This window comes from Solanum lycopersicum, chromosome 5 (assembly GCF_036512215.1).
Source record: "Solanum lycopersicum chromosome 5, SLM_r2.1".
NCBI classification, from domain to species: domain Eukaryota; kingdom Viridiplantae; phylum Streptophyta; class Magnoliopsida; order Solanales; family Solanaceae; genus Solanum; species Solanum lycopersicum.
Window position 1 is genome coordinate 45,251,746 of NC_090804.1, and position 14,347 is coordinate 45,266,092.

A 14,347-nucleotide genomic window follows, 5' to 3' on the forward strand; every position below is an offset into this window, starting at 1 on the left:
CCTCTAGGTCAATATATAGGGAAAATGAGAAGAAAATAAGTGTGAGGTGTGGGAATCGAACCCACGACCTCTAGGAGGAAAAGAAGAGTTAAATGAAAAGTAAAGTAAGGATGTGGGGGTTTGATCCCATAACCTCATGATCAACTCGAATAAGCCATGAAAAAAGAAATTAAAATAAAAAGGGGAAGTGTGGGTTCAATCCCACATCCCCTAGGCCAAGAAAGAGAAAATGTAAATAAAAGAAATTAAAAGAAAATGAGCGGTGATGCCTTCTTTCGGGAAGGTCAGAGGTTCACATAACTCTTATGAGATGAGACTTTCCGGCATGCCGGGCATGGATCTCCATATATCTCCTAGTCTTTGAACCTGTGATGCCAATATAGGGATCTGGCGAGGTTTAATTCCCATGTATGTTAGCATTTTTTGCGTCACTTTGGCCGGTGATTCCACATATTTTTGATGTGGGGGACACAATGGATTTTATAATGCTCACATGATCTATGTCGGTTAAAGTTAAAGTTTCCAATGAATGAATGAGGCCAGCCTCAAATGATGCACATAACGAATTGAATTATACTAAAGTTGTTAAAATAGGATAATCAAGAGGTAATATAGACTAAAGAAATGATACTAGATCATTCTTGATCATTGCACAGCGAACTCGATGAAAGTCTTAAACTACATCCTAGGTATAGTTGGTGTTCACACTAGCCTGTGAATGAAGTGAAATGAAGTATGTATAAATGAATGAAGCAGAATCTATGTTTGCTTAAGAAGGCTTCCTAGTTGAGTTCCCATATGTTGAGCTATTATTTTGGGAGGTCTTGATGTCAAGTCCATGATTCCAAGTTCTCATGGCATATGAAGGAATGATATGAAAAATGTTATGTTCTATATGCAATATGTTGTGTTTTATATGCAAGATTTTATGTGTTTTGTGCAAAACAATAAGTATGATGATGCATGTTACTCTCATGGAATGACTTTCCTAATCCAAATTTGGAAAGTTCACTCACTTTCCTAATCCAAATTTGGAAAGCTGACTAACTCTCCTAATCCAAATTTGCCAAGTCCACTGACTTGACTTTCCATAATCGTGTTATTCGAAAGAGATTTTCTTAATCATGCATATCCTTTGTGTGTAGTTGCATATACCCATACTAAGTAAAAGTGTGTACTAATCCCATACAACTTTATATTTTTAGGTGGAGGTAGAAGTGGACGCTAGAGCTTATAGGTTGACGTTGAAGCTATCCGGCGTGGAGCTTTCATCCGAACTTGGTAGTCCTTAATGCTTTCAAGGATGTCTATCGTTATTATCTAGCTTAGATGTAGGCTATATCTAGTGGAGTATGTTCCTCTAGTGTTTCTTTCCACTTTTTTTTAGACTTTATATTGGTGCCGTTTTGGCAAAAATACGTTAATGCAATTATGAACTATTTCTTTCATTTAATTATCCCTATATTAGATGGTTGATTTGTGAACGCTTATGATGTTAAGTTTAAAATGTTTAGCGTTAAATAAGAAATCAAAAAATTCAAATTTTCCGCTAAAATTAACATAGATGAAGTAAGGATGACGTATGTAGGCTTGTCTGCGACCTCTGAGAGGTCAACGACGCCGGTCTCGTCTGCGGTCTAGATTTCGATCGTGACAATATTAACTCAAGTCTCCATGTAAACAAGTAGCCACCATGGAAATTGATAGATCATACTTTTTAGATGATCACGTAAGGAGAGCTAGCGGAATTACTAAGTTGAGTAAGGTCATAAACCAATGGCAAGGTGTATGATGGTCCTCTTGCAACGTAAGGTAAGACGTTATATCATCACTTGGGCTCATAGTGATGGTCGTCAGTTAGAGAATCTCCCACTAAAGTTATATTACTTTTATATATAAGTAAAGTTGTGTTTGTTATTGCATTTCTTTAACAAATTGAGTTGTATCAGTGTTTCACAAGCTTTATATATATATATATATATATATATATATACACTTTAAACTACTTTATCTTTATATCCTCCAGTTGAGTAGAGCCAAGGTAAATTCATCTAATCCCCTCAAACTTAAGTCGTTGTCTATCTCTCCAACTCTCATACTCGTACATCCAATGTACTTATGCCAGTTGGCATGTATCATTTCATGATGCAGACGCAGGTACCCATGATGAACACACAGCGCTTCGTTGATCTAGATTGACCTTCAGAGTTTGTGGTGAGCCTCTTTGCATTTTGGAGGGCATCCTTCTTATCTCTATATTAGCTTAGGTCTTAGGATGTTTTGAGGTATGTCCTAACATCCCTCTCTAGATAGTTTAGAGGCTTCATAGACTATAATATTTAAGTTTTGAGTTGTTTTCAGTTAACAAATCAAGTGCCATTTTGGTCTAACTTATGATTTGAAGTACTTTCCTTTAAAAAATGTTTTATTCGTGTTTAAGTTAAGTTTTGTCTTCTGCAGAGTTAAGTAACCAAGCCAAGGGTACACTAAAGGTCCATCAATGATCTTCGAGTGCCAATCCCACCAAGGGTGTAGGCTCGGGGCGTGACACCTATCATACTCCTTATCAAACTGAAAACCACTAAAGAACTAATCATCATACTCGAGTTGAATGTCCGTACACTCCTGTCTCAAGTTTTATCTATTAGTTTTTAATCAATATGGTGATTTTGTGACATTATATATTACCATAATCAGTGAAACATACGTGAAATCACATATCGCTAAACCCAATTCTCAGTTCCTCTGAACTTATTCTTACTCTCACCTCTTTCTGAATACACTATATCCCACTAATTTATTATTGGTTCTCCTTATGCTTCTATCTCCTTTAAATTCTATTCGAGCGGTGTTACAACACCTCCTATAACTTTCCTTGCAACCACGCTACTCACTAAATAATTGAAAATCATGATCTTAGATACCCAAAATCTATCATTACCTTAAAAAAAATTAACTAACACCCTTATCATATAGTTGCATTCCAACCATAATGCATCATAAAACCTTATTACCATCATGCTTAGTTAGTTCTTTCTATCACAATGAATTCAACCTCGCCATCAACATGACATTCCAAAACTATTTATGCCAACAATCCAAGGGGCTTACTCAATTTATATTCACTTTCTTACTGAAATTCTCCAATTTCATTCACCTAAGTATATGATATACTGTGGTTTCACGGTATTATTAATACTTTTTCGTTAAGTTTAGTGTGTCCAAAAGCCTTTTTGTGCTAATTTTTATATAAGTTTCTCCTTATTTGCAGGAAATCTGTCCAAAGATGAATGCGGAGGTTTTTGAGCGAAGAAATGCAGAAGAGACCACCTACGGAGCTTGTGACGGCCCGTCATGCTCATGACGGTCCGTAGGTGGAAGTGTAGTGCAGTTGCTGAAGGAAGATGGGGAAGTCTAACCAAGTGTGGGGTTACGTAGAGCGTGACGGACCGTCGTATCCATTACAGTCTTTCCTGCAGGTTCGTCATAAAGTTCAGACAAGTAGTCCCAGTACCCATATTCCAAGAGTTCAAGTGTTTTTGAACGGAGACCCTCGACGGACCATTGTGCCTGTGACGATCCGTCATACCTGCCGTCGAGGGTAACAAAGAGAGCAGCAGAAGAAATTGCATCAAGTATGGGAAGACGGAGTCCATGACGGTCCGTCGTGACCACGACGATCCATCGTGACCACGATGATCCGTCGTGATGTCCGTCGATTCAGCCGCGTTTTGACAGATTTCCAGTAAATAGAGTCCTTATGTAATTAGGTTTTTATTTTTTTATAAATAGTTCAAAAAACCTCGTTCTTGAGGTTAGACTCTAGATTATTTGGTTAGGCCCTTGATTATTGTTAGACTCTTGATTATTTTTTAGAACTTCTGTGAGATTCTTGATTATTTTAAGATTCTTTTAATTGATTGTTGGTGATTTTTGTTGATTAATCAAGCGAACTTTCGGATTTTACTCTTTTTTATTGAAATAAGTATATGAATTCTTATACCATATATTTGAATATTGTGATTATGACTATGGGTAACTAAACTCCATAACTAGGGTTGTGGGAACATAGCAAATAATGAGGTAAAACCTAACTAAAATAACAATTCTAGAATAGTGTCTTGCATGTATTGATAATTCTTTCGCTTAGAAGTCCTTTTAACGGATGACCAACGTTAGAACTCGCCTTAATGCTACTTGTCGGACTAAGGAGGTAGATAATAGGAAAAGAATTATCAACATAGATTTAGTGTAAACTATCTAATAGGCTAGTACTGATTGGTACGAGGTAATAACTTAGTCAAATATCGAATACGATGCTTAATATGAGGTAAAGATAAGGGTTAGTATAGCAACACACTTAGCCAGACCAAGGTGCGGAGTGAAATTTTCTGGATGCCAGACCAAGGATTTAGAAATACATAACTTATCACTTTGCATGCAAGATACTAGGAAAGAATTGTTATAGTTAGAATTATCAAGTTATGAACCTGTGGGGAACACGTAAACCCTAGTTACTTTGATTAATTGATTAAACTCTAACATTCAAAGTTGTTAGTTGGCTCTTTTAATTTCGCTAGTTATTCTCATTTATTTAGAAATAGAAACCCCCGTTTTATCATTTTTGCTTTCCGAGGAAGTAATTGACTGAACAATAGTAATAATAGATTTAAGTTAAGTCTAAACTATTTTCCTCGTGGGAACGATCCCAACCTCATTAGTTGGGTTATTTACTTGACACGACCGCTTTACTTCTTATTTGAGAAGTAAGTTTGAGTGTATCAGTATACTCACTAAGACTATTTATCCATAAGTTTGTTATTCCGATAATAATCTACTCATTTCAAGCTTAAGATAAAATTATCTGACCTCATTTAAAACTTTCGGATACACTTCACAACCTAAATATATTATACTATACCAAAGATCAACCATTAGAATTTCATTTATAAATAATGGTTAAGTCATTAATTCGTAGTAACAACCTAATTGATTCTCAATTGTGAATACAACATCAAATCTCATTACACGAACATGTGGTGGAACTGATAGCTCCTTAACTAGTTCGTATTCACGCTTACAATCGACGTATTCATTTTTATATAACACTAGTACCACATCATGACATACTGTTAGATCCACCACTAGAACACATAATACCTACAGAGAAAATGGTACCCAAATAGAGCACACATTCCTACCTATCGAATAACTCTAAAATATTACCAAATTCGTTCCATATCTGGCCCAAGCTATATGTATTCTTTCATAGGTCAGGTCAATAACAAAAGTACAACACTCCATAATTCTAATCAAGTACATATCAGTACCATTGTATTAGTCATATCATGATCTTTTTTAATATGCACAGTCTATAAAATTATAGTAGTTCTAACCTTAATTGGTGCATCATTATTCCCATCATTTTCTAAGCAACCATTCATGATATGATGACTTTACTTGTTGTAGTTTCAAAAATTATATTTTCATTATCTAGTTATCCCTTTAATCAATTAACTTTTAATTGTTAACCCACTCTAATTATCGTATATACCACACAAGTACTTTTCATTTTACTAGGGTAAAAGAACATACATAACCCTTTCAAATTGTTGAACATTCAAAATCTAACCACACATATTTTCCGTAAGTATATAACTTCTATCTTAATACTAGATCTAACATCCAAGACGTATGAAACACAACAAAGACACACATGAGGAACCATACACGAGTCACCAAATAATACAGAGAGAGTGGAAATGAAGCGATACCAATCAGAACATACAAAGGATGCACGATGGCGATACAAACGGTGGAAATTTTTCCTAAAAGTCACTATAGCCTCTCAAATATAAGTACAGACGTATCTGTACCGATATTTGAAACTTTACTTAGACTCGATTTGTATTCATGTGATACAAATGAACCTGAGGCTTTGATACCATTTTTTCACGACCCAAAAATAGACGTGATGGAACCCGTCTTATGCCACAAATACAAGTCAACCTAAAACTCAACAATTACAATAAAACACAGAAATTTCATAATTAATTCAAAAACACCCCAAAAATCTAGTTGTCACATATACTAGTCTCGATGGTATCACAATTAATTCAAAAGAAATTACAAGTCTCAAATGACCTTGTTTCAAAAATAAAACAAGATCATTAATAGGAGTAAGAAGGTCTGCTGAGACGACAAACAACTACTTCATAAATCTCTACGAAGGCTCAGAAAAGAAGAGAATATATCACAAAGGTCCGAGCTAGTAACCTACAAAAATAATTGTAGAAGTAAGGGGTGAGTACCAAACCACACGATACTCAGCAAGTAAAATCCTAAACACAAGCTAAGGAAATATAATATGGGTACTCCTTACAACCCTAACCAAACTTCCACAACTACAACCTACATAAAACCATCCAATCCTAAAAAAATCACAGTTTACAAAGTACATATCTCAATAACAACACTCTAACAATGTCATATCATCAACAACAACACTCTAACAACTTCATATACTTAACAAAAACACTCTAAAAATTGAATATCTTCATCAACAACACTCTAAAAGTTTCATATCCTCAATAACAATATTCAATCAATTGTATATTCAATAACTTGTTCAACATTCATCAGTCACAAGTTTCACATAAAGACACTTACAAGATCAAAAACACACAACATCAAGTTTACCAATAATAAAAAAGTGCAATACAATTAAAAGTAAATGTCAAGTATAGTGATGCATTTCTAACCTAATGATACACACCCGTTGTCTCTCAGTTCGGGACCCATGGATGACATAGCCATCCATGCATCCATTGCGGTGAGTGATACGACCATCGATAATGGTAACCATCGCGCGAGGGATACGTCCCTCGAAATGGTATATTTTCTTTAATTTCTCATTCTTTCTCAATGCACATAACATTTGTCACAACCATGTCTAAGAACAATGAAAATGACATGTTCACAAAAATAATAATGAGATGACCATTTTCATAACATTGCATAATTTTCACAACCCGAGTCTACACCTTGGACGTGGCCAGCACTGAAGAACCATTGTTGGTCCCCAAATAAACCTTATTCCTGGCAGACTCATTTAAAACATGTTCAATATAAAGAAAAAAAATTTAGAAACATGATGTCAACTCATAATCATATTATCTACCATGATCCCTCTAAAATTCTACTTGTGTAATGTATGAATGAAGTCTCATACCCCCATTCATACCAAGCAAAATACCTTGACGAACCATGCAATTTCTAGTGTGGTAGTTTCTCTAACCGACAACCACCACTATAAGCCTAAGTGGTGATACAACATCTTGCTCACACTTCCAGAATTGACCTATACTTTGTCGTTGCATAGAATATCCTCAACCTAGTGGATCCACTGCTTAAATCATGTGATCATCTAAAAGTATGACATGTTAATACCCATGATGGATACATGGTTTAAATGAATACTTGAGTTAATATGAACTCTCATCCCCACATCGGTGCTCAATATTACTTCCAAAATATACTTTTCCTCCTGCTTATAAATTAACTTCCTTCGTATGGGTTGAGATAATTTGATCAACCCTTTTTTATCTTTAAAAAGCCCTCTTGGAATCAATGTTCCCTTTTCTTGTTTAAAACTATTTTACGAACTCTTAGTTTCCTCTTAACTTAAATGTGAAAACATTTATAAACTCTTAGGAAATACTTAGTTCTCAAAGACTTCATTGAAGAACAATACTTCAACTTTACTCTTTCTTAACTCAGTGCTCAAGTCTTTAATGTCAAATTATAAACATGAGTGAATTAATTCAAAGTTTTCAATTACCATGCATAAAACTGAATACTTGAACTCAAAAAATCCATAACTAAAAGAGTCAATGATACTACTCATCTCAAGAATGATCGACTCGGAGGGTTCATGCAGAAATATGGACATGTACTACTTAACTCAATGACTCAAGCTCGACTTAGAGGGTTCATGCAGAATTATGGGCATGAACTATTTTACTCAACTACTTAATGGGTAACATGTAATAAGACAATGATTAGGAATATAATCTCAAAAGGAATAAGGAACTCAATATTCAAGACTTTAGAGATTAGGATATTACTCCTCTCAATGGTACTCAATTTATGGAGTTCATGCGGAAGTTATGCGCCTGAAAAACTCGACTCGAAGATATAAGTAACTATATGGAACTCATGTATACAAATCTTCTCATTCTCTTACTTACTTCCTCAAAATATAGTTCAAACCAATGATGGATGTCAAAGAATTTATAATTTAACTTGAAGGATTTCTTGAACTCAACTCTTACCTCTCTCTTGAATGTGAATTATAAATTCAAGTTCTATGGTTAATGATATGAAGGATATAATTGTAGAATCATGAATACACTCTCCTCACTCTCATGCTCACTTACTTGAGTCTTGAAACAAGTTACTAGAAGTTGTAAAAGTCTCCTCAAAAGAACTTGAAGGGCCTCTCTCAAAAGGTTTGGAAGAACTCTCGAAACATAATCTTAACTTGCCTTGAATTTGAATTATTTTCAAGGTTATGATTCATGTTATGAATGATTTCGAAGTACTGAGAAGTAGTTTAAAGTGTTTAGAATTAAAAGGAGTGAACATACACTATAAATGAGCTCAAATGGAGAAACCGGGGGTAAACTGGATGGGGCAGGTGACCCTGGGGCTATGGGTGGCACAGGAAGTCAATCCATGAATTACAAATAAGGGTTGAGGTACTCTAGCAGGCGCGTCGCGCCATGCCCCAACCCAGAAAATCGTCTGAACGTCCTTGCTTGTTTTCTCAGCCTAACTCGCGTAAAATCAAACAGTTTTTTCCCCAATCAATGTATTCGACTAATTAACATAATTAATCCATAATCTAATGAAAACATTACTCAAATTACTCAATTTCATATAAAGAATTCATCAAGAACCCAACACAACATGATTAAGAATGAACCTCAAGAACTCTTATCAAGAACTCTAATCTTTACACTTTAAGAATAAAATATCGCTGAAAAATAACATGATTGGAGTGTGGGTGAATTAACCCACTATATGGAATCTTATATACATCTTAGGGGTTAAAACCATGGTGAAAATTCGCAACTAAACTCAAGAACGTCAATGAATGCCTGTATCTTTTCATCTTTTCTCCTCTTTTTTCTTCTTTTCTCTTCTTGCCTCTTCTTGAACTCTCAACTAAAACCCTAAGTGTATATTAGGATATAAAACTGAACGTAAAAGTATTATAACCCTAAAATATGACTAAAATGAATTAAATCTAATTGGGTAAGGAAAGGACTAAAACACCCCTCACTACTTTTACGCTAACTTTTCTTAACTGGACAACCTAAGACCATCTCCAACCCACCTCTATTTTATGCTCCATTCTCTATATTTGGAGAGTAAAATAGATAATTGACACTCCAACCCACCTCCAGATCACCCTATATTCTCCATTTATAGAGAGGTGAATAGTAGTCTCTAAATATGGAGAACTACTATTCACACTCTCTATTTGACTTTTTCGTTATTTTATTATTATTTCTATTACTTTTTAATTTAACATATTATTTTACATATAAATATTTTTTAATATATACTACTTTAATTTCAAAATAATAATATTTTTTTTACTAATTTTCATCAAAAATAAAATTTTATTTTATTATTATTTTTCATTATAAAGAATACACAAAATGAAAATGGCAAGATGAAAATTTTAATTTAAATATACAATACATGATATGCTAATTTAAATACAAGATAACAATAAAATACATAACAAAATAATTTAAATACAAGACATATACATGCTTATTTTGGTTTTCCTTTCACCAGTTTGATATTAATGTTATAGAGTTTATCACATTCATTTCCAATGTTTCTAGTAGTATTACGCCTCCCATCCATTATGTCGTACAAGGAAAAGAATACAATATGGGTTATTACTTATTTCATGGTATATATTCTAAATGGTCTACTATTTTTCAAACTATTTGTGATCCTCATTCCAAAAAGAAGAAATATTTCTCAATGAAACAAGAATCATGTCGAAAAGATGTTGAACATGCATTCGGAGTTTTGCAATTAATGCCCGATGGTTACATTTTTTGAGAAATAAAGCGCTACATGATATAACAACTACATGTATTGTACTACACAACATTTAATTGAGGATGAACGTGGCCTCAATGCACCAATTCAAGATGTCGCAGAGGCTCCAACTCCAACTATAGAGATGGTGGTAGATGAAAAACTCTGGTTTGAACAATATTTATCTAGACATAAAAAATATTAAGGACGAAAATTCTCATTCTGAACTCCGTATTGCATTTATGAAACAACGTAATAATTTTGAAAAGTGTTTATGTAATTGTATGTCAGTTTTATTTGAATTTGTCCACTAATATATGTATTTTATTGTATTTTCTTGCAACTTATGTCATTTTAGAATTTAGAATAAAATATAATTTCATATCACATTTAAAATTATACTAAAGTAATAATTTGGGAAAAAGAAATAAATGATTTATATTATGAAATAAGAAAAAAGAAAATGAAATAGAAATAATAATATAATATTGAGGAGAGAGCTAAAAATTCCTTTTTACAGAGTAAAATAGAGAATTGGGTTGGAGTTGGTTGTTTAAATAAAATAGATATCTCTATATTTGGAGAGTAATATAGAGGATTGGGTTGGACATGCCCTAACTTCAAAAGGTCATGTTTCACTCATCCGAACTCGAAACTTAGCAAACTCGGCGGCGTTGGAAAGATAATTAAAAGATATTTCTTATGGTATCTTGTATTACACCTAAATGATGATGTTATAGGAGTAAATCTCATTTGAAGTTGGCTCAAAACTCATACTTAGCTTAACTTGTAAAATTTCAAATTTTGCTATTTTCAATTTAATTCTTTTTGGAACTCAAGGTGCTAAATCTAGTGAACTGACCTTAATACTTAAGATATTTTTAATTGCTTCATGTAATATCACTCACTACGATTAACTTCTCAAGTCTTAATTCAAAAAAGAATTACTCGGGTGTTATAATATCTGACCCTTAGGATCATTCGTCCTCGAATGACGATTGAACTCGGTATAGAATGGCTTGCTCTTACTAAGGTCTACGTCTCATGGTGTTCTCTTACTATAATCAAGATTAACTCAAATATTTAAGCTTCAATTCTATATCTCTCTATAGGTAATCTTATCTCAAATTATTACTCTTTGGACCATATTCAAGCTTAGAAATCTAACAACTCCATGACTACAAGGACCTCTAAAAAGATATCCACCAATATCTTTGGAACTCATTAGTATCTCATTCTCAACACTTAATTTGATTTCTCCTCTTATAATCTCCCCCTTAGGTCTAAAGCTAGCACTTGAAATCTATAGACCTATTCCACATCTCTAACTAGTGTACATTCTCTTAATACTCTTTTTACTCTTGTGATTTAGCTACACCACTGACCTTATCTAAATGTTAGGTTCTCTACTACTCGCATTCATTGCAACAACCATCTCAATTCTGTATCTATTATATTTTAAATCTACCATATTAAATCTCAAGACTAACATCATCACCCTTTTGTTTCCAGTATTTTGGATCATGACACTCGTCTCAAATTCAAGCTTAATGTTCATTACTAAACCCGAATGTAAATACGATTGTTCATCTACTATACCATACCTCATTACTACTATGAAAATGTAGGAATACTTTTCCACTAGGACTTCATGACAATTAGTCAATCCTTACCTTTCAATCTGCATACTAGAATTACCATCATATTCCACTTCACAACTTAAGTACTACTTACTCACTTACTGTGCATGCTCTCTCAAATAACTCTCATTCTCATAATACCATGAGGTTCTCCTTTCAAAATCCATAAGCCTAGATTAATCTATCACATTATGAATACTTTGATTCTTCTATATATATTCACCACTTACACTTGTTCGTTACTAACACCATGACACATTATCATAACCCCTTTTTAGTAAGGTATACTCTAACTCATTGACTTGCCACACTTACTCTACCTCTTATCCTAAGCCCTTCACAACTCATTACTACTTAGTCTTCCACAAGGGAAACTTTTCATTAATAACTTATTAGGTGCATGACTATACCAACATAGTTTGCCAAAACACCATCTCATTTTCATAGATCTCTATACCTCTACATACATTCCTCTGACTATGGCTCTTTCACTAGTTCTGCTCATGATCTCATAACTCATGCTACTCTTTCGAGTGAAAATCTTACCCAAGCTGTAAACATACTTCTTAAAAAGGACCTCAGTTGAACAAGGCTTAAATGAAAGAGTACAACTCACTTTAATCAAATGCACTATCCAAATGAATGGGTGCATTCCTTTGAAACTGAATAGTTCACTTACTCTTGGACTTCTCTTAAGCCCCACTAGAGTCTCATGACTTTCTCAAGACTCTTGCTAAGAACAACTCATCCATAAGGATCTTTAAACTTTATTTTTCAACCACCTCTAGTATTATGGGTAATCAAATAAATATGAGAACGCACGAGTTAGAATAGATCTCTACGACTTAGCTCTATTGCACGATTAAGAGTATGAAAGAAGGGAAACTTTTCTTAAATGCCTATAGTACCTCATTCATAGAAATGGGGCCCTTACAACCATAAATAAGATCCTTTGACATGACTTCATAAACACCCTAGGATACTTAAACTCTGTGCCCTGATACCATGTTTTTCATGAGCCGAGTCTACACCCTGGACGTGGCCAACACTCAAGAACCATTGTTAGTCCCTAGACGAAATCTCATTTTGGCTGAATACAAGTGGAAGACTAACTTAATCTTGCAAAAGCTTAAAACAAAATAAGATTCATGAAACTAAAATACAAAACATTAAGTTTAAAGATTAAATCTCAATAAAATAATATATTTAACTCCCCATAAAATAGACAACTTAAGTCTTTATAACATTTTATAAAATAAATTAATAATACAAACTTCTCAACTATACTAACTTATATATGAAGCCTCTAACTGATAAAGATGGAAGTCAGGACAAGACCCTCGACCTTTTAACCAAACCAAAAAGTAAATAAAATCCTTCGGAAGCAAGGAGGCTCACCAGAGCTAAATCGAATCTCAGATGTAATAACGAAACTACTGTTGATGATCCTAAATACACGTGTCTGCATTATGAGAAGATGCAGGCCAATTGGCTCAGTACGTGGAATGTACAAGCATATAAGGGGAAATCTAAAGCATAAAACATAGGCTTGAACTTGATAAAAAAAGGAAGCATACTTACCTCTTTTTAACTCAACTCAAATTAACAATAAGCTACTCAACTCAAAGATTAGATATTCAACTTAAAGATTAGATATTCGACTCAATGAAGCACATATCAACTCAAGATACTCAACGTATGGTACTCAACTCAAAATACTCAACTCTTGATACTTAATTGAACTCATTTCGATATAAAGCAATTAAAACAAGTGCACTATAAAGAAAAACTATTTAAAAATAAGATGAAAATGTATAATCATAATATCATAAAATACATACCATGATCCCTCTCAAGGTACACATATGCAATGTATGAATGAAGTTTCATACCCCCATTCTAGTGTGGGAGTTTCTCTAATCGAAAACCACCACTACGAGCCTAAGTGGTAATACAACATCTTGCCCACGCTACCAGAATTGTCCTATACTTTGTCGTCGCATGGAACTTCCTCAACTAGTGGATCCACTAGCTTAACTCACGTGATCATCTAAAAGGTATGACCCGTTAATACCCATGATGGTTACATGGTTTACATGAAGACTTTATTTAATATGAATTCTCATCCCCATATCAGTTCTCAATACTACACCCAAACTTTATCGCATGGTTTTAAAATAACTTCCTTCGTATGGGTTGAGATAATTTTCTCAACCTCTTTTTGGCTTTAAAAAGCCCTCTTGAAATCAATGTTCCATTTTCTTGTTTAAAACTCTTTTGGAATTCTTAGTTTCCTCTTAACTTAAATGTGAAAACATTTATAAACTTTTAAGGAATGCTTAGTTCCCATATACTTCTTTTAAGAACAAAACTTCAACCTTACTCTTTCTCAACGCAATGCTCAAGTCTATAAAACAAGTTGTAAAACAATGTGCAAAAAGACTTCTTAAAATAGGGTTCATGTCGAATTTTGAACATGAACAACTCAATTCAAGGTTTTTAACTCAATAGTTAAACTCAAAAACTTTACAACTTAAGGATTCAATGATACTACTCATCATCTCAAGAATGCTCGACTCGCA